General features: G+C 44.2%; 1 protein-coding gene across 2 annotated transcripts in view; it reads right to left on the reverse strand.

Annotated features, from left to right (window-relative positions):
- stx17 (syntaxin 17) overlaps window positions 1-13,246 on the reverse strand; it is a 176,684-nt gene extending 163,438 nt beyond the window's left edge. For both annotated transcript variants that reach the window (XM_068010448.1, XM_068010457.1), the window contains exon 1: window positions 13,142-13,246. The gene's annotated coding sequence lies outside the window, so the exon portion shown is untranslated. The remainder of the gene's footprint in view (window positions 1-13,141) is intronic.
- Between the last annotated feature and the right edge of the window lie 8,043 nt (window positions 13,247-21,289).

Consider the following 21,289-nt stretch of genomic DNA (forward strand, 5'->3'; position numbering starts at 1 on the left):
CCCCGAGGTAGCAGTGATCACAACATGATTGAAGTTCGCATTCAGTTTGAGGGTGAGAAGAGTGGATCTAAAACTAGTGTTTTAAACTTTAAAAAGGGTAATTATGAGGATTTGAAGACAAAGCTGGCTAAAGTAAACTGGGAAATTAGGTAAAGGGATTGGTCAGAAGCGGACATTTAAGAAGATATTTCATAACACTCAGCAAAGATACATTCCAGTGAGAAAGAAAGACTCTAGGGGAAGGATGCACCATCCGTGGCTAACTAAGGAAGTTAAAAATAGTATCAAATTGAAAGAAAAAACATACAATTCAGTAAAGAGTAGTGGCAGGTCAGAAAATTAGACAGAATATAAAAAACAGAATAGAATGACTAAAAGAATAATAAGGAGGGAGAAATTAGAGTATAAGAGAAAGCTAGCTAGAAATATAAAAATGGATACGAAGAGTTTCTACAGGTATTTAAAAAGGAAAAGGGTAAGTAAAGTGAGCGTTGGCCCTCTAAGGAGAGAGACTGGAGAATTAATAATGGAAAATAAGAAAATGGTGGAGGAATTGAACAAATTTTTTGCATCTGTCTTCACTGTACAGGATACAAATAATATCCCAGAAATAATTGTGAATCATGAGGTGAAAGGGAGGGAGGAACCTAAAACAACTACCATCACCAGGGATAGGGTACTGAAAAAATTATTAGAACTGCAAGCTAACAAAGTCCCCAGGTCCTGATGGACTTCAACCAAGGGTCTCAAAAGAAGTGGCTGTTGAAATAGCAGATGCATTGGTTTTTATTTTCCAAAATTCCCTAGATTCTGGAAAGGTCCCATCAGATTGGAAAAGAGAGGGAGACAGAAAGCAGGAAACTACAGGTCAGTTAGCTTAACATCTGTCATAGGAAAAATGCTGGAATCTATTATTAAGGAGGTTATTATAGTGGGGCACTTAGAAAATCTCAGTGTAATCAGGCAGAGCCAACGTGGTTTTATGAATGGGAAATCATGTTTGACTAATTTATTGGAGTTCTTTGAGGAAGTAACAAACAACATGGATAAAGGGGAACCTGTGGATGTGCTATACTTAGATTTCCAGAAGGCATTTGACAAGATGTCACATCAAAGTTTATTAAGCAAAATAAGAGCTCATGGCATTGGGGGGCAACATATTAGCATGGATAGAGAATTGGTTAGCTAACAGGAAACAGAGATTAGGCATAAAGGGTTTGTTTTCAGGTTGGCAAGCTGTGACTAGTGGAGTGCTGGGACCTCAACTATTTATAATTTATATCAATGACTTAGATGAAGTGACAGAATGTATGGTAGCTAAATTTGCTGATGGCACAAAGATAGGTAGGAGAGTAAGTTGTGAAGAGGACATAAAGAGTCTGCAAAGGGATATAGATAGGTTAAGTGAGTGGGCAAAGATTTGGCAGATGGAGTATAACGTGAGAAAATGTGAACTTGTCCACTTTGGCCAGAAAAATAGAAAATCAATATCTTATTTAAGTGGTGAGAAATTGCAGAACTCTACAGTACAGAGGGATCTGGGTGTCCGAGTATATGAAACATAAAAAGTTAGTATGCAGGTACAGCAAATAATTAAGAAGGCAAATGCAATATTGTCGTTTACTGCAAGGGGAATGGAATATAAAAGTAGAGACGTTTAGCAACAGTTGTACAGGGCATTGATGAGATCACATCTAGAGTATTGTGTACAGTTTTGGTCTCCTTACTTAAGAAAGGACATAACTGCATTGGAAGCAGTTCAGAGGAGGTTCACTCGACTGATTCCTGGCATGACAGGGTTATCTTATGAGGAAAGATTGGACAGGTTGGGTCTGTATTCATTGGAGTTTAGAAGGGCGAGAGGTGATCTTATTGAAACATAAGATCCTGACGGGACTTGACGGATGTTGAAAAGATGTTTCCCCTTGTGGGAGAGACTAAAACTAGGGGACACAGTTTAAAAATAAACGATCTCCCATTTAAGACAGAGATGAGGAGAAATTTATTCTCTCAGAGGGTCGTGAGTCTGTGGAACTCTCTTCCCTGGAAAGCGGTGGAGGCAGGTTCATTGAATGTTTTTAAGGCAGAGGTAGACAGATTCTTGACAAACAAGAGAGTCAAAGGGTATCGGGGGTAGGCAGGAAAGTGGAGTTGAGTCCGCAAACAGATTAGCCATGATCTTATAGAATGTAAGAGCAGGCTCAAGTAGCCTACTCCCGCCTCTAGTTCGTATGTTCGTATACAGAGATTAGAGTAACCATATAACTATACAGACAACGTACGTGTGAGGTTAGTTAGGCTAGGACGAGAAGATAACCGAAGAAGGGCCATGTATAACAACTCACCACAGGTGTCCCCAGGGATGAAGCTGAGCATCCAAGAGGAAGTTAAACAACCAATGCCACAGAGCCAGCTATCTACTAAATGGACACGCTTGTACCTCTGGGCTTATATCACGCAGGAATCAAAAGATTTATCAGCAATACAGCAAACATAAACTAAGCTTTACCTTGCTAAGTGTATGGAAATGTTAGACAATGAATGCAACTCTACCATACTAAAGAGAACGTTAGACATTTATTTATTTATTTAGAGATACAGCACTGAAACAGGCCCTTCGGCCCACTGAGTCTGTGCCGACCATCAACCACCCATTTATACTACTCCTACACTAATCCCATATTCCTACCATATCCCCACCTGTCCCTATATTCCCCTTCCGCCTACCTATACTATGGGCAATTTATAATGGCCAATTTACCTATTAACCTGCAAGTCTTTGGTGGTGGGAGGAAACCGAAGCACCCGGCGAAAACCCATGCAGACACAGGGAGAACTTGCAAACTCCGTACAGGCAGTACCCAGAATTGAACCCGGGTCGCTAGAGCTGTGAGGCTGTGGTGCTAGCCTTGAATGCAACTCTACCATACCAAAGATAATTCAGATACTGTAATGCATTTAAGCTTCATTTATGCCTATGATGATTTAGATTCAGTCAGTAAAAATGTCTACCTCCATATTTTATATACTCCTCAATGCTTAACTTTGTGACGTTGGTAGTCATGTTATCAATGGTCAAATAAAGTAGTTAGTTAATGCATCTCTGTCTGATTTTGTTTTTAATGATTCCAGAAATTAGTCACTTCACTCACAGCAATAATTTGCATTTCTGGAGAGCCTTTAACATAAAAGAAATCCCAAATCAATTCACAGAAATGCAATCAAAAAAATGAACATCAAGCCAGAGGAGGAGAGATTTGGAGGGGGTAATCAATAGTTAAGTGAAATAGGTGGGTTTTAAGGAGAAGATAGAAGTGGAGAACTTTAGGAGAGAACTTCAAAGTGTAGGGCTGAGGCAGTTGAAGGCATGACAGTCAACAGTGGATGAAAGCAGGAGAGATGCTCAAGAAGCTAGAGGCAGATGAACAGAGAATTTGGGCAAAGATGTAGGGTGTAAGCTGTTTACAGAGATAGGGAAGAGCAAAGCAATGAAGGCGTTAGAAGTGAGGATGAGATTTGAAGGACCAGGAGTCACTGTAGGTCTGTGAAAACAAGGAGTGATGGGCAAGTAGGATAAAATATGAGCAGCAGAGTTTTGGATGAGCTGAAGTTTAGAGAGAGTGAAAAATGCGAGGCCAGCCAGAAAAGCATTGGGATAGTTGGGTTTGAAGACCCAAATCAAAGCATGGCTGAAGGTTTCAATGGCAGTTTGGTTGAAGTAGGGGCACAGGTTGGTGATGTTACAAAGGAGGAGGTAGGCAGTCTTTATGATGGAGAGTATATGGTGTCAGAAGCTCATTTGAATAGGATACAAAACCCCAAGACAAGAGCCAGGAAGGAGGATGAAATTGTTGGCATGGGTACAAAGTTTGTGGCAGGGCTTGAAAACGATGGCTTTGACATTCCCAAATCTTAGCTGGAGAAGGCTGGATGGCAGTGTTACATGATGGATGTTCTTACCTATAAGTTACTGCTCAAAATACCAGATATTGCAGATATCTAACCATCAAAATAGCGTCTCAGATATTTCCTGTGCCCCTGTGAAGCTGAAAGATAAATAGCCTACGAGATGCCGAGTTGTCCACTCAGGCTTATAAACTCTTGAGGTCTTGTTACAGATCTGTTTATATCAAAGGGATAGTTAAGCTGCAAGTGAGATCAAGTACAGTACAATCTGATTCGCCTGAGCACAGCGACAGTAGAAGGGTCAAGGGCAATGTTCCCTCTAAGCTGCATGACCATGCAGCAACTCAGAAGTTCCACGCAGGCCGAGTGCAACTCGGCCCCTTTAAGTTATTGTACGTGCACAGCCATGCAAAATATTCAAAGGTTCTGCGCACTTAAATGAATAGACCGCACACAACAACAAAGACTGAGAGGGAGGTTGGTCAAAAGGGGTGGCAGAGTGGTCAAACTGTGTTACATCAGCGCATATTTGGAAGCTGAACCCATATCTGTAGATGATGTTGCCAAAGGGCAGCATATAGATGAGAAGAGGAGGCCAAGGATTGATTCCTGGGGGACTCCAAAGGTAATAATGCAGGGTAAGAAGACGAGTCTTTGCAGAGATGCACTAGCCACTCAGTAATTTAATGTGTTCCCACTGTGACTGGTTTGATTTGTGTAACTGTTATTTTACAACTAACAGATGGTTCAAAAGCAAGTTATAACTTCAGGCATCTTATAACCATTAGATGTGAATTAGGTGTCAGCCTTGGCTCAGTGGTAGCACTTATGACTGAGTCAAAAGGTTGTGCATTCAAGCCCCAGTCCAGAGACTTGAGCAGATAATCCAGGCTGACGGCAGTTCAGTACTGAAAGGCTGCTGCACTGTCGGAAAGGCCGTCTTTCAGATGAGAAAGTAAACCAAAGTCCTGTCTGTCCTCTTAGATGAACTTGGTACTATTCAAAGAGCAGGGCAGTTCTCCCACTGCTCTGGTCAATATTTATCCCTCAAGCTACATCACTAAAAATCAGATTGCCTGGTCATTATCCCATTGCTGGTTATGGGATCTTGCTGTGTGCAAAATTAGCTGCCACGTTTCCCCACAGTAACTGTACTTCAAAAATAATTAATTGGCTGCAAAGTGCTTCATGGTGTCATGAGGTGCTGAAAGGCACTAAAAATGCAACTTTTCATAATTTCTAGGTTTCCCTCATTCAAAGTATTATTTTTATTAGCAAAATGTACCAACTCACTTCTATTATGGGAAGAGGAAGCAAGAGGGGAAAATCGATACAATAGGAGGAGATGGAATTGGGGGACAGATAAAGAAGAGTGGATAAACATAAGGTGGGGGTAGGGAATGACTGGAAGAGAGAAAAGGGTGTTATTTAGTATTCCAAGTAATTTGAAAATAAATAAGAATGATTTTTAACAGCTTTATTCAGGTTAAGTATGACTCTTAAGCTATTTTAAATGCTGAGTTAGGCACTTGAGCTGGCCATGTCCTGTGAATACTTCCTGAAGCTTCATATTTTCTTTTGTTTTTTTTTGTGCTCCTCAAGCTGACAGATGGTGATGCTGGGAAATGGAACTCTTCCAATCTCGGAGACTCAGGGAGAAATTTTCCAGACTTAGTCCCTGCCGAAACAGCAACCTGTTTGATTAATTGTCGGGCCAGGAACCCGTTTGATTAAGTAGCGAGCTTTGGCGAGGCCCTTTCACTGAGCCACGTCATTATCATCCCAATTCTGGGGTTGCCCAACCAATCAGGGAGGGAGGGCAGAATGACACCCCTAATCAAGCAATGAAGGATCTCTATTTAAATTGACCCCGGCAGGTTCACAATGGCAGCACTGAGTGTACCAGTGGGAAAGAGGAAATGGCAGCAGGCTGGAAGACTTAGCAAGGCTGGCACACACACCCACTCTTTGAACCCTTATCCCTGGAAGTCATGGATGCAGTCAGGGCCAGAAGAGAAGTCCTCTTCCCCGAGGACAGGAAAAGGAGGCCAGCCAGTTTGACCAACCAGGCATGGCTACAAGTAGCACAAGCAGTGAGCAGAGTGTGGTGTCCAGGACCTGGATCCAGTGCCGCAAAAGCTTTAATGACCTCATAAAGTCCCGCAAGGTGAACGTCATACAACTCTCAGCTGGCAGCCATCACTCTCTCACCTCCCTAGCATCCTCCTGCACAGCACTCCTCTGACAGACACTCCTTGCTGTTACACACATTCCTGTCTCTCCAGTCTCCTTCTTCAATCTCCATCTCAGCAGATATCACTCAAACTGACCCTACTGTCCTCCTGCACCTATTCCTCACAGTCACCCTCCTCAAATGTTCACTTTCCATCCTCAGCAATCAGTTCATTTCTCACTCATAACTCTCTGCCTTTTCTTTATCGCAGAAGAAAGCCCACAACTCCAAAGAGAGGCAGAGACCCAGAGTGAAACTGCAGCCATTGCCATCCTGACCACATTGGAGGAGGAAGCCCTGGAGATCGGCAGGATGGCACAAATACTGGTCGTTGGCAATGGAGAGATGGTGGAGGTCCAGAGACCAGGTGACACCATTACATAAAGCACTGCCACTTGGCACTTAACTATCCCTCATGTTGATATAATTGCATTAGAATCAGTTCAGAGAAGGTTCACTCAACTGATTCCTGGGACGAAAGGGTTATCTTATGAGGAAAGGTTGGACAGGTTGGGCCCGTAACCATTGGAGTTTAGAAAAATGAGAGGTGATCTTATTGACACACATAAGAACTTGAGGGTACTTGGCAGAGTAGATGCTGAGAGGATGCTTTCCCTTATGAGAGAAACTAGAACCAGATGACACAGTTTAAAAGGGGTCTCCCGTTTAAGAAAGAGATGAGGAGAAAGTTTTTCTCTCAGTGGGTTGTTAGTCTGTGGAATTCTCTTCCCCAGAGAGCAGCGGAAGCAGGATCATTGAATATTTTTAAGGCTGCGTTAAATAGATTCTTGATTGACAAGGGAGTCAAAGGGTATAGGGGGTAGACAGGAAAGTAGAGTTGAGGCCACAATCAGATCAGCCATGATCTTATCAAATGGCGGAACAGGTTCGAGGGGTCAAATGGCCTACTCCTGCTCCTAATTCATATGTGTGTATGTAATTGATCACCAATACATGAGATATCATGATCTGCACTATACTAAGTTTGTACCCTATTTCACCTTTCAGCACTAACATGTCTTTTATCTCCCATAGGTTCATCACGGATCCCAACAGAGGAGATGAGGGAGGAACCCGAGGAGGACCAGCACTCTGAGGATGTGACATCACATGACCCTTGTGCACCCTCCACCAAGGGTGGGTCCAAGCAGTACAGATAGATAGGTTGGCACATGGTGGGGAGCACATCACATGTGAGCAGGAGGTGGTGCTGGAGACAGGGACAGCAGAGGAGAGTCCCCATCAGAGGGCACAGGACACTCCAAACCCTGCTCAGCTGGATGCAGATGCTGAGCCTCAGGGGTCATTAACGAAAAGGGAACCTGTGGAGCAGCAACAGGAAATGTGTGTGCTGCTGTCAGCATTTCCAGAGGCAGTGCATACTATTGCAGAGAGAGTGGAGGAGTCCATCTCTAGCATGTGCCATGATATCCCAGACATTTGCACTGATGACCACCTGCATGGAAAGAGTGGCCAACTTCATGGAGAATCAGTCAAGTTAGGCCACTGACTGCATGCTGGCCTACATCCATGGCCTGTGTAGTCTGACTGCCAGTTTACAGAGAATTGAACAAAGCATCGCCTTGGTGGCTCAATTACACATGCAGCCAAGTGCTCTCCAGCTCTCGGTTAGCAGGAAAATGTATGTGAACCCGAGAGGGAAGATTGAGAAAGGGCACATGGCAGTGAGAACTCTTCTCAAGGTGCTCTCACTTCTCAGCCTTTGCCTTCCCCTGCTCAGACACAGCTGCATAAGCTGCCTCCTGCCCCGATGACCGAGTCTGCCCTTGCACAGGTGCAGGTCCTTGACATGGCCCTCAGGTTCCAAAACCCAGAGAACATCTGCCACAGGCATCTCATGTGTCAGAGCAAGAGAATGAGGAGCCTGCCTTTAGTTCAGCTAAAGCCACAGGGGTAGTACCACATAGAATAGAAAGTGTACAACAAAGATGTCCTCAAGCACTCTTTTCAAATGAAGTGTGCCTGGATGAGTCCGTCAAGAGCCTCACTAGTAGCCAGGTGTGTGGCTTCAGGTACCAACAGCAAATCAGGCTCCTCTGCCTCCAAGGATTCCATGCGTCCCCATCTTCCTCTTGTACCAGCTCCAGTCCTCTCTGCAGTGCCATGTTGTGAAGGGCACAGCAGACCACAATAATCCTGGAGATCCCTGCTGGGGCATACTGAGGGGTGTCTCCAGATCTGTCAAGGCACCCCGGAACCTCATCTTGAACAAGACAATGGCTTGCTCTATTGTTGCGAGGGTGCTGGCATGGCTCCAGTTATACCTCCCCTGTGCCTCTGTGGTAGGGTTCCTCACGGGAGTCACTAAGATTCAGCTCAATACACTCTAGGCACTTGAAAGTTACTGGACAAAGTTGCAATTCCCAAAGAAACTAGGGAATTCAGGCTGAAGGAACTATTCCTGTCAGTGCTAGCCTTTCGCTGTGGCTAACCACAAGCTTGCTGATTTCAACCTTTATACTTTTGCTAGCAGGTCAATTTCATTCACAACGACTTCCTGTTATGCAGTTGCCTCCTCCAACCTGGTGAGGTGCAGAGATATCAGGGCACTGGCAGGGTGCAGGGTTAAAAGAACAACTTAACTGGCTTTTAAGTATCTTTATTGGTTTCTCGACAGATTTATTTGCCTTGGAACCCACCAGGGCGAAGTACAGAAGAGGGAGGGATGACATTGGGATACTGAGCCGATGTCACTTTTAGGGGATTTAACTCCCCACACACACCAAAACCCACTTCCCCTTGCCTGGGAAAATTACCCCCTCAGTATCAGCACCATGCACTCCCAGGTCAGCCCAGCAGATGTTGAGTAAAGCTCTTTCTATCCCATCGACATGCTTTAGCCCCAAATTAAGAACAGCACCTTCTCCTGCAACAATGATCGTTTTCCATTCTCAAAACAGCCACCCTTTGACCACTCTGATGGGGCTGTCAGTTCATGTTGAATTGGGGACAATTTTGTGCTATAGGCCACGTCCATTGTTGTATTTAGTGGTTTCGTTTAACTGTTTTACTCTCGACATTTTTAGTTTCCATATTTCAGACAGCTTGCAAAGCTTAGCTGCCTATTCTCTCAAGTATGCTTTCACTTTCTCTGATATCTCGGTAACGTATTATAAAGAGCATGGAATAATGGAGAGACAGGAACTTCGTTAAACTCATTTCAGCTTTCAATTTGATTCTGTTTCTCCATAGGGCATACCTTGTCTGGAGAAGGCAGCTGAATAACAATACACTCAACCTTTGTTTTGGCTGAAGTGCAGAACATATTTATTAAATAGAACTAGTATAAACAAAATGAAGCAGTTACAATGCATTTTACAATCATTAAACTTTGCTAGCTCTTCATAGTAAAATCAATTTTCAATTCTTGTGCTAAACCATACTGAAATCAATTTTCTTACATATCAATTCCATTTCCATCTCTAGTTCTCGCCTATATTACCTAATGACCTTCCCAGTTCATCCATGAAACCCACCTCCATTCCCATAACCTCATTCCCACTAAACAGCTGGCAATCCAAATTCTGCTCCCACTACACATGCTACTTGATGATGTAAATGGTTCCCTGTCATCAGGCACATTAACTCTCCTTTTAAAAACTATCAAAATCATCCACTCCTCAAAAACTCACCCTCAAACCCCCAACCTTGCAAATAAATATTCACCCCCATCTCAGACCACCCCTTCCTCTTCAAAGTACTCAAATGTGTTATCCTCTCCCAAATCTCGTAATTTCTTGTTTGAATCTTTTCCAATATGTTTTCTGCCCTTCCCATAGCATCAGAACAGTTCCAACTTAAGTCACAAACACTGTCTATGACTATGACCCTGGTGCATTTCCTTCTCTCCTTGTCCTCATCTGCTCTTCAGCCTTTGATACAATCACCACTCCATCCTCCTCCAATACCTCTCCTGCATTATCCAGCTCAGTGGGATTGCCTTCCCAAGGTTCTACTCATCTACCTGAACATAGCAAGAGCATCTCCACCCCCACAGCATTACCTCTAGAGCTCCCCAAGGATCTCTCCTTGGCTGCTCCTCTTCCTCATATACATGCCACCCCTTGGTGATACCATTCCACAGGTACGTTGAGCACACCCAACTCTACCTCTCCACCACCCTCGACCATTATCAGACTGCTAATCTGATATCCAGCCTGGGATAAGCCACCATATTCTCCAACTAAGCAGTGGGAAGACCAAAACCACTGTCTTCACACCCCACTACCATTTCCATACCCTTGCCCTCAATTCCATTCCCCTCCCCAGTCACTTTCTCAGGCTGAACCAAACAGTTTTCAGCCTTGGTGTCTTATTTGAGTTGACAGAGATTCCGACCTCAAATCTTCTCCATCACAAAGACTGCCCACTTTCACCTCTGTCATCACTTCAGCCATCCACTGCTGAAATCTTCATCTAGACTTCTTTCACCTCTAATCTCCAAAGTTCTTCTGGTTGGCCTCCTATCCTCTGCCCTCCATAGATTACAGAATATCCAAAACTATTATTTTTTTACAATTTTGTAAGCTTTAAATCAGAGGTGTCCAATTTATTGTCTTTGTGGGCTATACTGGTGCTGTAGCATGGAGCCTCAGAAGCCATTTGTGAACCTCAACCTATGTTCCATTAATATGTAAATATCTCAAGTTACTGATACTGACAGGAATGTTCTGATATAGAATTTATCAACCAATATGGCAACAACAGTAAGAGGTGATTCTGAAATTTGAGCATTACATTCACACAAAGAAGAACCAGCAAATACAAAATACTGCTATAAGTAGAGACGGAACTGAGTTGCCTGAACTTCAAGGGCTGGATTACCAGGGCTTGTGTCAGGCGGAGCAGAGTTTGGACACCCCTGCTTCAAACTATAGAAATAAATGTTATGACAGGTGCAGTAAAGCCAAAGATATCATACTGCATTCATTGGTGCCAAGTTATGCAACAAGGAAGTCATGGGATGATGAATCAGACACAAATATTTAATTGCAACACCTGACAGAAAGTGACATGTCCAGTAGTGAAAGGTTTACATTGTTCCATAACCAAAGGGTAATTTTGCCTCACAAGTTAAATCTATACCAAATTTCAGTATCCATGCACATCTGTTGAGGTGGGGGTGGGTGAATGGGTCTGCTGCCTACACTTGTTGACATCTATTAATATGGCCTGGCAAAACTCACAACATACAGGTCGAGGATGTGAACAGTCATCGGGCCTGCTTGCTTGCCATATTTAGAGCTTCCATACACACCTGAATGATGATAAAATATGTGCGGTGGATAAAGGGGAACCAGTGGATGTACTGTACTTAGTTTTCCAGAAGGCATTTGATAAGGTGCCACATCAAAGGTTATTGCGGAAAATAAAAGCTCATAGTGTAGGGGGTAACATATTGGCATGGATAGAGGATTGACTGGCTAACTGGAAACAGAGTGTAGGCATAAATGGGTCATTTTCTGGTTGGCAAGATGTAACGAGTGGTGTACCACAGGGATCAGTGCGGAGGCTTCAACTTTTTACAATTTATATAAACGACTTGGATGAAGGGACCGAAAGTATGGTTGCTAAATTTGCTGATGACACAAAGATAGGTAGGAAAGTAAATAGTGAAGATGACATAAGGAGGCTACAAAGGGATATAAATAGGTTAAGTGAGTGGGCAAAGATCTGGCAAATGGAGTATAATGTGGGAAAATGTGAAACTGTCCATTTTGACAGAAAGAAGAAAAAGTATATTATCTAAATGGTGAGAGATGGCAGAGCTCTGAGATGTAGAGGGATCTGGGTGGCCTAGTGCATGAATCGCAAAAGGTTAGCATGCAGGTTCAGCAAGTAATTAGGAAAGCTAATAGAATGTCACTTATTGTGAGGGGAATTGAATACAAAAGTAGGGAGCTTAAGCTTCAGTTATACAGGGCATTGGTGAGACCACATCTGGAGTACTGTGTACAGTATTGGTCTCCTTATTTAAGGAAGGATGTAAATGCATTGGAAGCAGTTCAGAGGTTTACTAGACTAATACCTGGAATGGGCAGATTGTCTTATGAGGAAAGGTTGGACAGGCTAGGCTTGTATCCGCAAGTTTAGGAGAGTAAGACACAACTTGATTGAAACATACAAGATCCTAAGGGGTCTTGACAGGGTGGCTGTGGAAAGGATGTTTCCCTTTGTGGAAGAATCAAGAACTAGGGATCAATATTTAAAAATAAAGGGTCACCCGCATAAGGCAGAGATGAGGAGAAATTTTTTCTCTTAGAGGGTTGTGAGTCTTTGGAACTTTCTTCCTCAAAAGGCACTGGAAGCAGAGTCTTGGAATATTTTTAGGGCAGAGATAGAGGTAGACAGACTCTTGATAAGTTAAGGCGTGAAACATTATCAGGGATAGGCGGGAATGTGGAATTGATGTTACAATATCAGATCAGCCATGATCTTATTGAATGGCGGAGCAGGCTCGAGGGGCTGCGTGACCAACTCCTGATCCTAATTTGTGTGTTTGTAAAATATGACCATGCCATCAGTTTGCTTGAAGGATTCCATAACCAATGGGCACTGCAAGATGTCTGCTGTTGAATGGACTCAAAACCTGGAATATACTAGTTTAAGTAGGAAACACTTCCTTTAAGTTTGGGTGTGTGATGTGATATTTTATTAGTTGCACCAGTCCAGGAGAGTGTTGGAAGAACGTTTGGTGGCATTCAGCATTGCAGTGCCAGGCCTAACCCATTAATAACAGGGCATCCGCTATCTGGCACCAGACGCGAGCCTCGTATGTTGGTGTCCACAAAGCAACAGGAGGGATATTTGTGTCACTGAACTCAGACGTTTTAATTTGTCCCCGTTTAACCAACAGGTCGGCGGCTGTTCCCGGCTTCAGACTGTAGGTGAACCCGAGCACCAGGGGCCGGAGCTCCGCTCGGCCCGTCTGACAGAAACTCCAACAACTTGCTGTAAAAAGACACAAAATGAAAGACATACCTCAGGCCGCCGCCGCCGGGTTAAAAATCCCAAATCAAAGTGCGCTCGCGATTGGCCGAAATTGCCACAATTTGACAGGCCAACCACTTCCGGTGTCACCTCAAAACAAACCCCCCTCCCCCCGCGAGCATCAATCGCGGTTCCGTCAGGGCCGGGAGTCCGCAGCCCAAAGCTGACCTGATTAGCAGCTGCAATATATTTTGTTACTGCAGCTTGGTAACTTTAGGTTCTTGTACTGTATGTCTGCAAATCATCGAATTTGCTTATTTCTGTTTCCCTCACCATTTTTAACCAGAAGTCCGTTTAGTTTAAGAGGATTATTTTAGACAACAGTTCTTTTAACACAAAAACAAAAAAATGCTGTAAATACCCAGCAGGTCAGGCAGTATCTGGAGAGAGAAAACTAGTGTTAACATTTTAGGACTGTGAGCTTTCATCACACAGATGTGAAACATTACCTCTGTTTTCCTCTCCACAGATGCTGCCCGACCTGCTGAGTATTTACAGTATTTTCTGTTTTTGTTTCAGATTTCCAGCATCCACTGTAATTTGTTTTTGTGGAATCTTTTTAACATTTATTAAGTTGCTGTGCTTTAAAAATGCAGAGACCAGCATACAGAAACCAAAGGTAGCTCTAATAAAAAGTGGCAGAATGTCACTGCAGGTACTTAATTCATTTGCTCCATATCACAATCACACCCTCAACCTTGCCATCTCATGTTGCCTGCATTTTTTTTGTTCGTTTCGTGGGGTGTGGGTGTCGCTGGCTAGGCCTGCATTTGTTGCCCACCCCTAATTGTCCTTGAAAAGGTGGTGGTGAGCTGCCCTCTTCAACCAGTGCAGTCCATCTGGTGCAGGTACAGCCACAGTGCTGTTAGGAAGGGAGTTCCAGGATTTTGAGCCAGTGACAGTGAAGGAACGGCAATATATTTCCAAGTCAGGATGGTGTGTGGCTTGGAGGGGAACTTGCAGATGGTGGTGTTCCCATGCAACTGCTGCCCTTGTCCTTCTAGGTGGGAGAGGTCGCAGGTTTGGAAGGTGTTATTGAAGGAGTCTTGATGCGTTGCTGCAGTGCATCTTAAAGAAGGCACACGCTGCTTCCACTGTGCATTGGTGATGGAGGGAGTGAATGTTTAAGGTGGTGGAATGGGGTGCCGATCAAGTGGGCTGCTTTGTCTTGGATGGTGTCAAGCTTCCTGAGTGTTGTTGGAGCCGCACTCATCCAGGCAAGTGGATAGTATTCCATCACACTCCTGACTTGTGCCTTGTAAATGGTGGACAAGCTTTGGGAAATCAGGAGGTGAGTTGCTCCCACAGAATTCCCAGCCTCTGAACTGCTTTTGTGGCCACAGTATTTATGTGGCTCTCCAGATCAGTTTCTGGTCAATGGTAACCCCCAGGATGTTGATAGTGGGGGATTCAGCAATGGTAGTGCCATTGAACATCAAGGAGAGATGGTTAGATTCTCTCTTGTTTGAGATAGTCATTGCCTGGCATTTGTGTGGCATGAATGTTCCTTGCCATTTATCAGCCCAAGCCTGAATGTTGTCCAGGTCTTGCTGCATGTGAACACGGACTGCTTCAGTATCTGAGGAGATGCAAATGGTACTGAACATCATACAATCATCGGCAAACATCCCCACCTCTGACCTTATGATGGAGGGAAGGTCATTGATGGAGCAGCTGAAGATGGTTGGGCCTAGGACACTACCCTGAGGAACTGCTGCAGCAATATGTTGGGGCTGAGATGATTGTCCTCCAACAACCACAACCATCTTCCTTTGTGCTGAGTATGACTCCAACCAGTGGAGACCTTTCCCCCTGATTCCCATAGACTCCAGTTTTGCTAGAGCTCCTTGATGCCATACTTAGTCAAATGATGCCTTGATATCCAGGGCAATCACTCACACCTCACCTCTTGAGTTCAGTTCTTCTGTCCACGTTTGAACCAAGGCTGTAAAGAGGGGAGAAACCAAGTGGGCCTGGCGGAACCCAAACTGAGCATCAGTGAGTAGGCTGTTGCTATTTAAGTGCCGCTTGATAGCACTGCCAATGACAATTTCCATCACTTTGCTGGTGATAGACTGATGGGGTGGCAATTGATCGGATTGAATTTATCCTGCTTTTTGTGGATTGGCCATACGTAGGGTGACACAGTGGTGCAGTGGTTAGCACTGCAACCTCACAGCTCCAGCGACCTGGGTTCAGTTCTGGGTACGGCCTGTGCAGAGTTTGCAAGTTCTCCCTGTGACCGCCAGGTGCTCAGGTTTCCTCCCACAGCCAAAGACTTGCAGGTTGATAGGTAAATTGGCCATTGTAAATTGCTCCTAGTGTAGGTTGGTGGTAACAGAACGGTGGGAATGTGGTAGGGAATATGGGATTAATGTAGGTTTAGTATAAATGGGCGGTTGTTGGTCAGCACAGACTCAATGGGCTGAAGGGCCTGTTTCAGTGCTGTATCACTCTATGGGCAATTTCCACATTGCTGGGTAGATGCCAATGTTTTAGCTGTACTGGACCTGGCTAGGGGTGCAGCTCAGTCTGCAACATAGGTCTTCAGTACTACAGCTGGAATGTTGTTAGAACCCATATCATTTGCAGTATCCAGTGCCTTTAGCTGTTTCTTGATAACACATGGAGTGAATCGAATCGGCTGAAGACTGGCATCTGTGATGCTGGGGACCTCAGGGGGGAGGCCGAGATGGATCATCCACTCGGCACTTCTGGCTGAAGAAGGTCACAAATGCTACAGCTGTTTCTTTGGCATTGATGCGCTGGGATTTGATCTGATCTGTTGGTTATGGGATTGCTCAGCACTGTCTACTGCATGCAGCTTCCACTTTTTGACATGCAAGCAGTCCTGTGATATAGTTTCACCAGGTTGACATGTTATTTTGAGGTATGCCTGGTGCTGCTCCTGGCATGCTCTCCTGCACTTTTCATTGAACCAGGGTTGATCCCTTGGCTTCATGGTAATGGTAGAGTGAGAGATATGCCGGGTCATGAGGTTACAAATTGTGGATCAGTACAATTCTGCTGCTGCTGATATAGCACAGCACCTCATGGATGCCCAGTTTTGAGCTGCCAGATCTGTTCTGAATCTATCCTATTTAGCATGGTAGTAGTGCCACACAACACGATGGTGGGTATCCTCAATGTGAAGATGGAACTTCATCTTCACAAGGACTGTGCCGTGGTCACTCCTAGCAATACTGTCATGGTCAGATGCAAGGACAACAGGTAGATTGGTGAGGACAAGGTGTTCAGATTTTTCCCCCTTGTTGGTTCCCTCACCACCTGCCGCAGACCCAGTCTGGCAAGTATGTCCTTTAGGACTCGGCCAGCTCGTTCAGTAGTGGTGCTACTGAGCCACTCTTGGTGATGGAATTTGAAGTCCCCCACCCAGAGTACATTCTGTGCCCTTGTTACCCTCCATGCTTCGTCCAAGTGGTGTTCAACATGGAGGAGTACTGATTCATCAGCTGAGTGGGGGGGGAGGTGGGTAGGTGGTAATCAGCAGGAGGTTTCCCTGCCCATGTTTGACCTGATGCCATGAGACTTCATGGGGTCCGGAATCAATGTTGAGGACTCCTCGGGCAATTCCCTCCCGATTGTATACCCTGTGCTGCCACCGCTGGCGAGTCTGTCCTGTGGTGGGACAGGACATACCCAGGGATGGTGATTGCAATGTCTGGGACATTGTCTGTAAGGTATGATTCCATGAGTATGACTATGTCAGGCTGTTGCTTGACTAGTCTGTGGGACAGCTCTCCCAATTCTGGCACAAGTCCCCAGATCTCAGTAAGGAGGACTTTGCAGGACTGGGTTTTCAATTGTCACTTTCGTTGCCTAGGTCGATGCTGGGTGTTCCATCCGGTTTTATTTCTTTTCAACTTTTTTGTAGTGGTTTTGTACAACTGAATGGCTTGCTCGGCCATTTCAGAAGGCAATTAAGAGTCAACCACATTGCTGTGAGTGGAGTCACATGTAGGCCAGACCAGGTAAGGACGGCAGATTTCCTTCCCTAAACGACATTAGTGAACCAGATGTTTTTTATGATAATCAATAGCTTCATGGTCACCATTACTGAGACTATCTTTCAATTCCAAATTATTATTTATTAATTGAAGTAAAATTCCACCAGCTGCCATGGTGGCATTTGAACCCGTGTCCCCAGAGTATTAGCCTGGGATTACTACTCCAGTGACATTATCACTACATCACTGTCTTGATCATGGTCTCAATCGCAGACTGGGCCCTCTCAGATGGACCTCATATCCATCACTACCCATATTCCCCTACCACAGGGGTGTCAAACTCATTTGATAGGTCTGACCTGAATACCTGGTACTTGGTGTGGACCACATTTAGCAACATTTATTTGAACACACTGGGATAGAAATTGGGATGTGTTCTGTCCATTTTGTGGTCATAAAATGGGCACAATGTGTACCATTTCTGAATGCCGTCCTGCATCGAATCTGCACCAGCAGCATGGCTACCACCATGTTAATCATCGCGGTTTTTAAGCAGCCAAATCAATGTTAGATCAATTTAAATTTGCAAGGAAGGGTCCTGTCCCTGTTTCTGAACCCATCTGAAAAATGCGAGAAAAACTAGTCAGCGCAACTCCGACTTGTTTTTCCAGTTCTACAGCACCCTTAAAGCTCGAGGTTGGTGAAAAAATGGTACCTCTCCCAGCTGCACAGCACTACAGTGGGCCGCTGCTGACCTGTGCTTGTCCCACCTGTATATTCCTGTGCCCAACTCCAAGGACTCACCAAGATGCAGCAGACACAAATTTGGGTGAGCTGCCTCCACAAGTGCAACAGGCATTAGTAACTTTACTTTAGATGAGCTTCGGGGGCCCGGCTACAAACTCTGCGAGATATAGAGCAGGTAGGCTTCAGTTCATTCTGGAGCATCAGGCCCAGGACCTGTTTGTCGTGTTAGTTCCCCTCAGAGAGGAGCCAAAGGAGCAGGGCTGCAGATTGCAGCAGTGTCTCTCTTCCCTAAGCTCAACATGAACACAGTCATTGGTTGGAGCTTGCAATGTAAAATCAGGGCGTGCAATTCCCTCCGCACATTGAGAATCCTCAGTCCCATTTCCCCTGTTCTCCATTCACCCACCAGTGGAAACAACGCTTCACTATTTACCCACAGAAAACCTCCCAGGTTTCAGTCACCCCTTTACTGGCTGCACCTCTTTCGATGTCCCTCCCACTCACCATTGCCGCTGCTGCTGTTGGTTCTGGCTCTGCAGGAAATGTTGGGCCCATGCCCATTCCCCAACCCTCTCTACCTCCCCTCACCCGAGCCATAACCCACAATCCCCAGTTTCCCAGTCTCCCTTTTTCCCTGACTACCCAATCCTATTCTCCAACTCCCATCATCTGTCACCCTTTGACTCTCTCCCTAAGTCACTTTTAACCGCACTTTCGAACTCCCAAGCGTTTAGCCTTCAGCTATCCATTTGTGACACTATCCATTGGTGATTGGGAGCAGATGCTGGGACACCAATATAAATGGCACAAGCTTCTGAAGTAAAAAAGGCAGGTTATTGGAGCAACTGATTTTGGTTGTAAAGTGCTTTTGGACTGTCTGAGGTTGTGAAAGACACTATACAAATGAAAGTCTTTCTTTGATTCGAAGACTTGCCAAATTGTCTTAGCTCAAAACTGTAGGAAGCTGGGAAACCTTAGGAGCAGTCGTCCCATTATCTTTGATAAACATATTATCCAATTAAAGCTAGTTTTGAAAACAAGAAAAAATTTGGGCACAATAGACACATGGAAGATATATTTCTCATATATAAAAATAATCCAATTTTGTCTCACCATAGCTGAATGTAATTCCTGTTCATTAATTTAAATTTATGACAGTGCCAGTTTCAGAATTAACAATAAATGTCAATTTAAAAAATCTGTACTCCTTTGAGAGGTGTTTGTTGTGACCAGTAATGGTAAAGGTGTGATCTTGAACTGAAACTAATGTGGCATTCAATGCAATGCCCACAATGTTTAAAACTTCTGAAACCCACAATTATTGGAAGCAAAATTCTTTAGCTTATTATCTTTTTTAAAATCTAGTGGGTGTAAAGCATGTGAACATTAGGACTTTTTATATAAATTAAAATAATTTCATTTGATTGAACTTTTCTATAATATTTTAGAAAGTTGTTTATTTCTACAAAGTGCATCAAGATGGAATATAATTTGTTCAAAAGAAGACAATGTTTGTCTTTCATTTGTTTTTCTTCCTTTTCTTTCATATTGCTATACACCATTCCCTGGCTGAGAGGACAGGCAGGCAGATGACTTGAATGAGCTTGTCTCTAATATTTTAGACAAAACCTAGATACCTTGATGTTAATATGATCTGTCACTGAGCGAGCTCTGTCTAGTATCAGGCTGCCCACATATATGATGCAATATACTGCCTATGACAGTTATCCAGATGACAAATGTCATGACTGTTCAATAATTCAGATATAGAAAAATGGATTGTCAGGCTAGCATACAAACATTGCAACAAGCATACATAATTCTGAGTTCATTCCCAGCTGGCATATGCAGAATGCATATCTATTCATGCATATACTTCCTCCCTAACCCAAGATGGGGCTTCATGTACATCAGCAACTTTTTCCCAGGCCCCAATTATTTTAGATAATGCCTGCTTCTCAACACACACACACACACACACACTCTCTATAATACGTGAATAGAATACCATAAAACACAGACTCCACTACTGGCCCTGAAAATCCACAGGCCTGCGCCACCAGTGGAACAGTGGCAAAGCAGAACTGGTGACATCCATACCTGACCCTTGTGGAATATCAAGGGTCAATGAAAGATCATTTCATTTAAATAGCAGTTGTGGGAACATGGTCATTATGGAAACTGCTTAGGCCCCAGCCAGGTAAGGGACGGAACTAGGAAAGCAGTGCTGACCAGCATTTTCCTTCACTGCCGGCACCACTGACAATTTTGACAGCCTCAATTGGCCCTGTTATAGAAGGGCTGAGAGGATTACTGCTGCCAGAACTTTTAGGGGAGCCCCAGGCCAGACCCCATGTCTGGACCCCTGTTGGGCCCCATTTATGTTGTTAAGCCATTCTGCACGCTGGGTTTATTCTGGTCTAGAACTCCCTGCATTAAAGAGACAAAGGCCATGGAAATTCACTTTGTGAAAATACCTTTACCCTGGTCCCACCCCCTTTAAAGTTGGAGCTGGATAGTACAAATAAATTGAGGGTGTAATGACATTAGAAGTGTAAAATGGAAGGATCATTATTCTGACATCAGTGTGTGAAAAATACAAGGGGTAGAACTTCCATAGTGGAAGGGTTCACTGATCTCTTACTGTAACCTCGATGAAGATCAATGGAACTCCAGAGAAATGAGGCAAACAGCTGTTTACACTGTTTCTGCAGAATTTCTCCCAATGTTATGGTGGACAATCGGGAAGATTGCAGAAATTCCAGACAAAGATTATTGTTTTAGAAAATACAAGACCACTGTTGAATCCTACAAGAATAATATGTTCAGGTACTGCTGATACTTATAATAAGTTTACAAAGAAACACAGGCTCTACATACCAAAATTTTATATATATATTATATATATATTTCTTTGGCTATGTATTTAATTTTTATCCCTTGTCAATTATAAAAACTGTGACTACATAGAAAGATAGTATACCAGTTGGAGTTAGATCTGGGGCCTCATTCTTGGCGACATGCGCCACTGCTCAGATTTGCGGGGAACAGGACTTCTGGCCGTCAGTCTGCCACACTCCTGACCTTGTCCTAAATCTCAGGGTCAAGGGCATCTGATCATGGCGGGGTGAGTGTATGAATCATTTTTGATGTTACTGGGGTGCCCATCCCAACAGCAGGCGAAGGAAGTTCTGTAAAGCAATATGCAGGAGTTCTTAGTGCGGGGGTAACTCAGGCAGATCGGGCAGGATTTCCAATAATTGCTGCCACCTTGCCAATACCACTTGTTTCAGTGACATCTGCATAGAGTGGGCACAGTGTAAGAAGCACCTATGCCCATTTCTGGCAGAATTTGGCATTGCAATAAAAAGATAGACCCAGCAGAACCCGGCCCTGTTCCAAATTCTGGCCATCATGTCCTGAT

This window comes from Heterodontus francisci, chromosome 2 (assembly GCF_036365525.1).
Source record: "Heterodontus francisci isolate sHetFra1 chromosome 2, sHetFra1.hap1, whole genome shotgun sequence".
NCBI classification, from domain to species: Eukaryota; Metazoa; Chordata; class Chondrichthyes; order Heterodontiformes; family Heterodontidae; genus Heterodontus; species Heterodontus francisci.